This window comes from Amphibalanus amphitrite, unplaced genomic scaffold (genome assembly GCF_019059575.1).
Source record: "Amphibalanus amphitrite isolate SeventyFive unplaced genomic scaffold, NRLGWU_Aamphi_draft 001015F_arrow, whole genome shotgun sequence".
NCBI lineage: Eukaryota > Metazoa > Arthropoda > Thecostraca > Balanomorpha > Balanidae > Amphibalanus > Amphibalanus amphitrite.
Genome location: NW_024882509.1, coordinates 71679 through 81146, shown reverse-complemented (window position 1 = coordinate 81146; position 9468 = coordinate 71679). Strand labels below are relative to the sequence as shown.

The following is a 9468-nucleotide window of genomic DNA, read 5'->3' as shown; positions in this document are numbered from 1 at the left end:
CGACCCTGATTCACTAACGCTGTACCCCTGACGCACTGTCACGTGCAGATTATTTTTAACTTTTTGCTTATTGCGCTGCTGAAATGTGTCACCGATGCCGTGCAGGCTAAATCGCGGCATTTTATGAGCCGCTCGACTGCGTGAATAATTCATCTCACAACGACTGATGTGCCCCCGAGCGCCGTGCAGCAGGCTAAAATTCCATCAGCATTTTGAAAAGGCGGCCATGACAGATAATGCGAACACGTGCTTCAGAAGAGTCCTTGCTGGCTTAGTTTTGCATTCAGGCTCACAGAAGCTGTGAGGCAGTGTTTCAGCTAATTAAGTTCATCAGACTACAAAGAAAATCAAATCGAGTTATGTAAACCAGGAAGTAAGTAGGGATTGTAACTTGAAAGTGATCTTGCCATTTTCATTCTACAGACGTAAGTTCGTTATCTATACGTTTATGTTTGCATTTTGATCTAAACAAGCATGTAGGTACTTAGAAGAAATATCTAATTTCAAGTATTTGTTACATAGGCCATGCTTAGTGCTTACTTAGCGCATGCTTACTTACCTTAGGACACAAGTTTTTGCAATATAGAAGATGACGTAGTTCCAGTTTTCCTTTTCTTCCCATGACACTGCATTAGCCACTCTCAAAAGACGTCAGTTTTCCTGTGGCTGTCCGCGCCCGCGGCTGCTTTACTCTATAGTCATGACCGTCATCCATACAGCTAAGGATGTCATGTTCAGGAGATCCTACAGGTTGTCGTCTTTCTTAGCTTCTGGTCTGACACGAGTAGTCATGGACAAAAAAGAAGAGACAGAAGATTGCATGCAGTAAGACACAAGTCACCCAACGGTCAACAGAGCTACGCTGCAGCTCTTCATAGTTCCGGTGGCTCTAACTGCAGATCATTGAGCGCCTTTCGGTCGACCTCTGACCTGTAGCTGCTGTCGAGGGGGCACCTAAGGCGGTTCGGCTGCTCGAGGGCCGAGGGGTCTCCTGCCGCGGAGACACAGAGAGGCGGTATTACTGTCCGACCTTCCTGGAAGCCATTACCGGCCACTGTATCCGAGCACTCGCCCCAGAGGAGCACTCGTCAGCCCCGTCCGCCACACCAGCTTTTCCAGGACGAACGGTAAGTGGTTGTCGGGTGCATTTGGTTCCAGCAAATAGTGCAAGTTAATTGATAAATGCATACAATTTGTGGTTACTATGTGTAACTTTTTCATTTTTGATTGCATATTGTGTTAGGTATTGTGCGTTTCACAGATAACGAATATCTAGATGCATTCATAAGCATATATCTTTGTACGCAGTGAGCAGAATGCAATATAATATGAAATGGCAAAATGCTGAACGAATTCATCATAACTACAAAATAAGTCAAATGAATAGACCGCTCCCAATAAGCAAACCAATGGTCGGACAGAATCCCATTGGGGATAAAACAGCGACCCTCAATCGACGGATCGCTAATTCCTCTGACGTCACGTGTTTTCACAGACAACACGGGAGCTGTCGGGGCCGACGGACCGGCATTGTGGCTCCGCCTGTCCGCCGGCGGCCCGTTTGTTGATTCAGGTGAGAGCCGGCCGCTGTAGATCCGATAATGTCGGCTACTAACCTCGGCCGTCACATAGTGCGGCCGAGAGAACTGTGGGGAGCGTCACTCAGGAATGGATGGGCGCGCCTGACCGCCCCCCCCCCCCCGACCGCCCCCGACCGCCGCCCCCCGACCACCGCCCGGCCGGCAGTCCCAGTGGCATTGTTCCCAGCACCAGATCACTTTTTGCAGTGGTGCATGCTGTGACAAAAAGGCGAATACTGTGCTTGAGACGCTCACCGTGCAACCGATCAGATATCGAGCAAGAACGGCCCACGGGCGGCTCCGGTGGCGCACCCCTGTACGCGGGGCGACGCTGCGTCATTTTCGCCGCGGGAGGTGTCCAGTGACAACGGCGAAACCATTCATCTCACCAGAGGTTTTGTTAGGCTTCTTATGCCAGATGTCTGCGCAAGGATATTTTGTTATTATTTAGACATTTTTGCAGAGTGAAGCACCTCGCTTCTTCTTGTCAACCATTTTTTTTCCTTTCCATGTCCGAAAGAAATGATTACCAACTGTACCTATAACAACTAAAAAGGCGTTCAAAATGGTGTAAGAAGAATCAATTACTTGGAATTGAATCGTAAGCATTTTTGACAACAATACCTAAAAACCATGAAAAGCACATTTGCATCCAAGTTGCAATTTATAAAAAAAAAATTGGAAGCATTCTTTTCTGAGCATTCCTTTTAGTTTTCACTAACAAGGTGCATATTCACTACCTTTGCATTATGCATTATCACTCAGCTCAAGACTATGGTCATCAGAAAGGTTAAACCAAGATACCTATAAGAAACAGGTAGGTCGGATGTTTTGAGTAAAGCCCTGGTGACGTCACAGACGTTTCTTATATGTAGAATTTCGCCTATAAGGAAAATATTTTACAAACGAAAATTTGTATTTTATTAGGAAAAAATACAATCTTTCAATTTCATTATGAAACTTATATAATTTAATTACAAAACTTGAAATCCTGTGAGTGTTTGTCCCAGCCCCCTGCTATACCTTTGGTCACGTGACTGCCATGATAAACTTTGCGTTTTGCAATGTTATGACTAAAACAGAAGAAATAAATGTTACACGTGTATTATTTATGATGTCTTAGGCAGCAACCGTGTAATTATATTCCTAAAATACATACAATCTGTTGAAAAGAGGTCACGTGATGTTACCAAATTGTGCTCGGACAGCATCTTCTTGAACTTCGATTTTGAGTACTTTGTACCTTCATTGAGGCCTAATAACGGACGTTTTTGGTTATGAAATGAAGCAATGAAGCTAATGAGGGCAAAATTTAATCATTTTTGCACTTTCAGGCCGGGCTATCCTGGCATGAACTTCAGCCAGTTTGTGTGTTAAGCCTATGGTGAAGGGAAAACTTCACGCCCGGCTGACGTCACAGACCTCGGCTACCAAATCGTGTCCGGTGGGGGTCGGGTTAAACAATGATCGATCTGTCAAGAGGTAACGACTCATTGCAAAATATTCAATCAGTAATGTGCAGCTTCAAACATACAATAATATAAATGATCTGCGTCTCTACATTCCATCCACGATAATCATTTGGAGTGATGAGCTGTTCGTGAGGGTGTTTAGCAGCTATACCAAATTAATGATATGACTATGATTTGATAGATAAACTAGGCCTTTACTAGAGGGACCAAAGCACCATTCAAATAAGCTGGTATCGTTTATGCGAAGGTACATATATGTTGATTGCGATCCTACAATATGCTACATACGCACATATCGTGATGGAAGTTAAAGGTGCATATTTTTAAACCATGTAATGCATCATCGACTGGACTTGGCCATCTGACGTGGTCTCTCCCAAATTAGAGTTTCAATTAAATTTTGGAAGCTGTGCTATCTGTAACATATAACGCCTCATAACATTCTCAGCTGTTGATATACACGTATTTCCGTGGGGCCATGAAAACTGTTCGCTCTTGGAATATCAAATTTAACGAACCTCATATCCGTGCACCGAACCATGTTTGGAAGGATTGCTCTCGGAAGCGCAATGTCGTTTCAATTCGAGGGGTGCCAGGGCCAAGGGTGAAAGATGTCGTTTGGTACAGCCTGCAGTTCTATTTCGAGACCATTTTATGATGGCAAAATTTCCAAGTCAATGGCTCTTTTTCTCCATGATGGGAACGCACTGAATCAAGTTCCAGTGCAATATATTCATTTTGAAATATGATCACTGCACGTGCCCGGGTTCGCAAGGACATTTCACAGCGGAGCCTCCGATCGTAACCCCATCAGAATTCGCGTGAGGTGTGAGCCAAAGATCCAATTGATTCTCTGTGACGAAGAAGCGTTCCCACTCCTCAGAGCAGAGAACGAGGCTCGTTGAAGCTACAAAAAGAAACAACCATGGATGACATCAGCATTGCTAACATCTGTAAACAGAAAGGATATGCTCTACAAATGTTATCTGAAAAATAGGAGCAAAGAAAACTTTGCAAAATACAAGGAATGTAAAAATTTGCTTACTAAGATCATTAGGAAGGCAAAAAGGTCCTATTATCAAAATGAGCTAGACAAATATAAAAGAGATGGAAAAAGGCATGGGACATCATCAAGGAAATACTAGGTACAAAGTCTGTGTCCTCTCCTCCAACCAGCCTGGTTGGTGAAAGGGGTATTGTGAGTGACCAAAATGAAATATGTGACCTGCTCAACAATTTCTTTGTAAATGTAGGCCCCAAGATAAATTCTAGTGTCAATGCCACAAATTGTGACCCATTATCATTCATAAAGAATCAGAATGCTGAAACTATATTTATGATACCAACTGACATTGAAGAAATCAACTCAATTGTGAGAGAGCTGAAAAATGGTTCTCCAGGTGATGATGGCATCAGTGTCAAAATCATCAAAGCATTGCAACCTGCTCTTATAAGACCATTGGTACATTTAACAAATCTGAGCATGAGCCAAGGCAAATTTCCAGACCTTCTCAAAACAGCTCTTGTCATTCCAGTTTTCAAGAGTGGAGACAGGTCATTAGCCCAAAATTACAGACCAATCTCATTAATCTCAAATGTCTCCAAAATCATTGAGAAGGTTATTTATAAAAGACTATACGGCTTCCTTGAAACTCACAGTATTATATCTGCCACCCAATTTGGATTCAGGCAGAAACATTCTACTGAACATGCATTAATTTACTTCTTAGACTTTATCACTGAAGCCCTAGAAAGTGGAAAACATGCCATTGGAGTATATCTAGATGTCAAGAAAGCATTTGATAGTGTCAATCATGAAGTACTCATTAAAAAGCTTAATAAATATGGTATAAGAGGAAAGCCCTTGGATCTAATCGCAAATTACCTGAAAAATAGAACTCAAAGAGTAAAAATAGGAGAGCAAGTATCTTCACCAAAGAGCCTAACTTGTGGAGTACCCCAAGGTTCTGTTTTAGGCCCTTTGTTATTCATTATTTACTTGAATGATCTAAGCACCATATCAAACCAATTGAATATCATAACCTTCGCAGATGACACTAATATCTTCCTCAGTGACAGCATGTATGGTAAACTAGAAGGCAAGATGAATAGGGAGCTACAACTTATCAACACTTGGTTTAAATGCAACAAGCTTAAACTGAATCTTGAAAAAACGTGCTATCAAGTATATACCAAAACAAAAGAACAAAATCAACTTAATATAAATATTGAAGGCAGTAACATCAGGCTTGCTCCATGTGTAAAGTTTTTAGGTGTTTATGTAGACTCAAAGCTAACTTTTAAAGAGCATATAAAAAAGCTTTCTACTAAGCTAAATCAAATTGCAGGTATCATCAGTCGGGCTAGATGGTGCCTAAGTGAGCACCACAGCCTATTAATGTACAACGCCCTTGTCTTGCCTCATATAAACTACTGCTGCTTGGTATGGGGCATAAACTATGAAACAAACTTAAAAGCAATCTTGACAGTGCAAAAACGCATGGCCAGAATAATTATGGGTTTACCATACAGAGAATCTGTGACACGCCGATTGAAAGAAATTGGTATGCTCACTATTCGAGACATTGTATCGTATAAAGCTACTATTTTTGCATATAAATACTTAAATGGTCTTCAACCAGCAATATTAAGAAAATTGTTCAAATTTAAACCCCCAAGTGTGACCAGAAACAAAGACACATTCCAGGTACCCTCCACCAGAAACAATTATCGAAAACACACTGTAAAATTTCATGTCCCAGAAGTGTGGAACAAACTGAGCATACTCTGTGACATATCAAAACATGACAGAATAGGAACAATCAAAACTAAAGTGAAAAAACATCTACTAAGATGAAAAGCACCAACACTGGTGCAAAATGAACATACAGTGCTGTTACTCTCATCGAATACATTATACAAGTCCTGACTACCGGCGCACGGGTAACTAGCCATGAGAGCATCTTTAAGAACACATATCATATATTTTAAAGAAAACGAAAAAAGAAAAAAACTCATTTTATTCTTCATCAAATCCATACCGTTTTTAACTAAAATAGTACCTTAACAGATTGATTGACTGATGCGTTGCCCCCACCCCACCCACCGGGCTAACCCGAGACCGGCCCAGCTTAACTGCGGGGCTGGTCGGCTGGCCGGCCGGGCGGGGGACCGGCCCATACGATGGGCTGACCTCCCGCTCGGCTGGCCGGCCTCCGGGGCGCCGTCCACTACGCGGTACGCGGGACGGCGCAGGTGGGGGCGGGCCGCCCGCCTGGAGCGCCGGGGAGGTACCCCATAGATCTCCCCGGCTGGGGAGGCAACGTTGAGTTCTCCCCGGGGCCGGGGCGGACCATTCCTGATGCATTGGTGAATGGTACCGCCCTGGCCTGGCCAGGCGGGCTGCAGGAGTGTGAGACTGGGAGAATGTTGGCATGGAAATGTTTGCTCGCACGAATCACCATATCAGGCCCCATCTCTCCTGATGACTCTCTTGCAACAAGCTCGGCTTAGCTGGAGGGCATCGGGAGGGATGGCAAGACAATATGCATGAATTAGACCAGACCTGATTTACCCCACTAATGTCCCCTTCCAAGTGAGTGTGTGCGTGTTCCTCACTAACAATGTGCGATTGAACCCTTAGCGGACAGTTTATGCTGGATTTGGCATTAACTACTATGGCTCTCTGTATCTACTAACCAAGTTAAATAATATCATACGTAGTCAATTCTGCTTCTTTTATGTTTTTTTCCTCTTCTTAGCAGGGAGTGCCGCGACTTTTTCTACTTTGATTTTGATTTTGGTGTTAACGTAAGGGTTCTGTGCGTCGCTGGGACTGAGGGTGGGGGCACTCCTGGTTGCCTGATCATGGGTAACGGACTATTAGTTAAAAAAAAAAGGTTCTCATACATTCTCATCACAAGTTTGCCATTGACATCTGAGGGAAGACTGCTTATCTATCTTTCTGCAATATGCAATACAGAGACATAGTGCCACACTCATGACTGACGAAAATCGCTTATAGCTAAATGGACGACGGATAAGCGGCGTCGTCCGTCCAAATAGATGTTCGTACCCTAGCTGGAGATCGACGAGGATGGAGGACCATTTACGTTTGGACCGCCCTGCTCTGGCTCCCTCTCTTGCTTCCCTGCCGACCACACTGTCAGCTGGTTGGGCCCTTCCGAGCCCGTCTCACATCTCCCTCGTTTCCCGCGCCCGCCTCGCCCCGGTTCCACGCCTCTGCCGTCTTTGGTCATACGCCAGCATAATTGGTGAGCGGCGGCTCGTCTCATGTCGCCAGAGACCGCTAATTTACCCTGTCCGTGCCTGATGTGTTGTCGGCGGGCCGGACTGTGGGGTTGGCTGCCGCCGCCGCTGCCGCCGCCGCCCCACAGCTGGGCCGCTGGGGGCCCAGCTGTGGGGCCCACCTCCTTCTTCCCTCCTTCCCCCCCCCCCCCCACCACACCCAGTCGGCCCGTGAAACCGAAAATGGCCCGGGCGCCCGCCCCACCAATTATTGCACTTTTACCGGGGCCCGATCGCGCCAGATGTAATTGCTGGCTGGCCCGTCGGCCGACACGCACTAGCCGCAAATGAGATGGATGGAAAATAATGTGTTGTGCTGTTGCTGTCAGATACTGAGAGGAGAAACTCGGGACGTTTATAGTACGGCGCGTAATGACTTCTGGCCCATCAGTCAAAGAGGCGTAGAAATGTCCATGTGAGCGTGTAATGATGGATTTGGCTCGATGTGCAATTAAGTTGTTATCAGATCTGAAATGTAATTGCGCATTTCTACTTGTTTAGTGCCTCAAGAGAGTAAGCTACGTATTTCTCATGCCTGTATTTCTAAGCTGAAATCTTCCAGTAGGTATGTGCCAGACTTTGGTTCTGCGGTGTTTGTTTCAGCTGGGAATTAAATACTGCGTTACCGCTTTGATCTCTTGTAAAATACGGTTGCATAATGCGTGTTTTGAATGTTCGGGACAGTGATAATATTGGTGTTAGGGGAAACGACTCTACTTTTGATTCAATTCAATTGAATACATAATGGAAACGATTTCCAAGCTGCCTCAGCAGCCCGATTGTTCAAGAGGAATCCACCTGCAGAAACAAATTGTCGCTGGTTTCAAAGCGTTTGTATGCTTATCACCGTCTATGACAGCGTGTAACACCACATTTCAAGCCAGCTGTCAGAAAAAGCACTTAGCCGTAATGGTCTGAATGTTACATGGCACGGCCGATGGCAGCCGGCCTGCAGAGAGCGCCGTGAGTGGGCCCATCTCGGGCGCGTTAACATAACTCGTGAGTGCACTTCAAGCCGGCACTGCCGCGGCGGTTCGCCGCCGGTCGTATATACGCTGATCTCAGGAGCGGAACATGTTCGTCAGCAACAAAGACGGCCGCCATTTGGTGAGGACTCACTCAGTGCCAGTTCCACACACAGATTTCCTGTCCTCAGCCCGGCACAGGCACTGTATGCAGGTATGAGTGAGAGTCCGCTATAAGAATGAGTGCCTTATCATCTAACACCGGCATCACTCGGTTGGTGACCGCACGAGCTCCACATTCCGTACACATGATCCGTGACTCCTGAGAGGATTCCACAGTCGCGGCACGACGATCCTCCTCCCACCACGGAGCCCCGCGGCGCGACGACCGGTCAGCGGCTAGGAACGGAACCTCTGTGCGCTCCGATTGACGAGCATGGCGGCCTTTCTGCTGAGTTGTTCCAGAGGCCTCCTTTGTCTCATTCATTTATACATGGTCTATATATAGGGAGAAGGCAGATCATATTTTTTTCAGTTTGATGGAGCATTTGCACTTACCTAGAACAAAACAGTCTAGCTTGATGTTTGGTAACTCCATGTATGTACTTACCATCTGTTGAGGCGATTAGCTGAGTTAACTGAAAGTGACGGATCTCGGCAGCCGGTAAATCGGTAGGTGTTCTCCGTCTCTTCAGTATCCACTATCCAGCCCCCAGTTTATCCGTTTTCCCACACCAAATCCGTCCGTAGCCCGCTGAGACCTACCGGTGCAGTGTTTACCCTGGCTCGGCCGGCGCCGTTTGTACTTGCAGCCAACAAAGTGTGCAACAGGCCACACCGGCACGACAAACACCGGTCTCTCGGAGGATTGTGAGCTACCCAAACTGCGCCGCCCGGTCCTGTGCAGTGGCGCGGAGGTGGCCGAAGGGAAACGCTAAGTCATAGGTATCAAACCTACCCAACAAACCAAGCATTTACCGTATTGCAAAGGCATGCAATACCGAGTAAAGCAGAAAGATGAGAACATTGAAAAGAGCAATGTAAGCGAACACATTTGCTTCTGAAATATTAAAAAAACAATGCCAAAGTGCGCTGTTCTTAGGTATACCGGTATTGTTGCAGTATATTTTTACATAGATTCTG

At 45.6% G+C, this 9468-nt stretch overlaps 1 long non-coding RNA gene across 1 annotated transcript; it reads left to right on the top strand.

Annotated features, from left to right (window-relative positions):
• Positions 1 to 736: 736 nt before the first annotated feature.
• LOC122369198 lies at positions 737 to 8717 on the top strand. The gene is made up of 3 exons (XR_006254369.1): positions 737 to 1127; positions 1496 to 1573; positions 8665 to 8717. It is a non-coding gene; the product is annotated as an uncharacterized LOC122369198 (long non-coding RNA).
• The last annotated feature ends 751 nt before the right edge of the window (positions 8718 to 9468 follow it).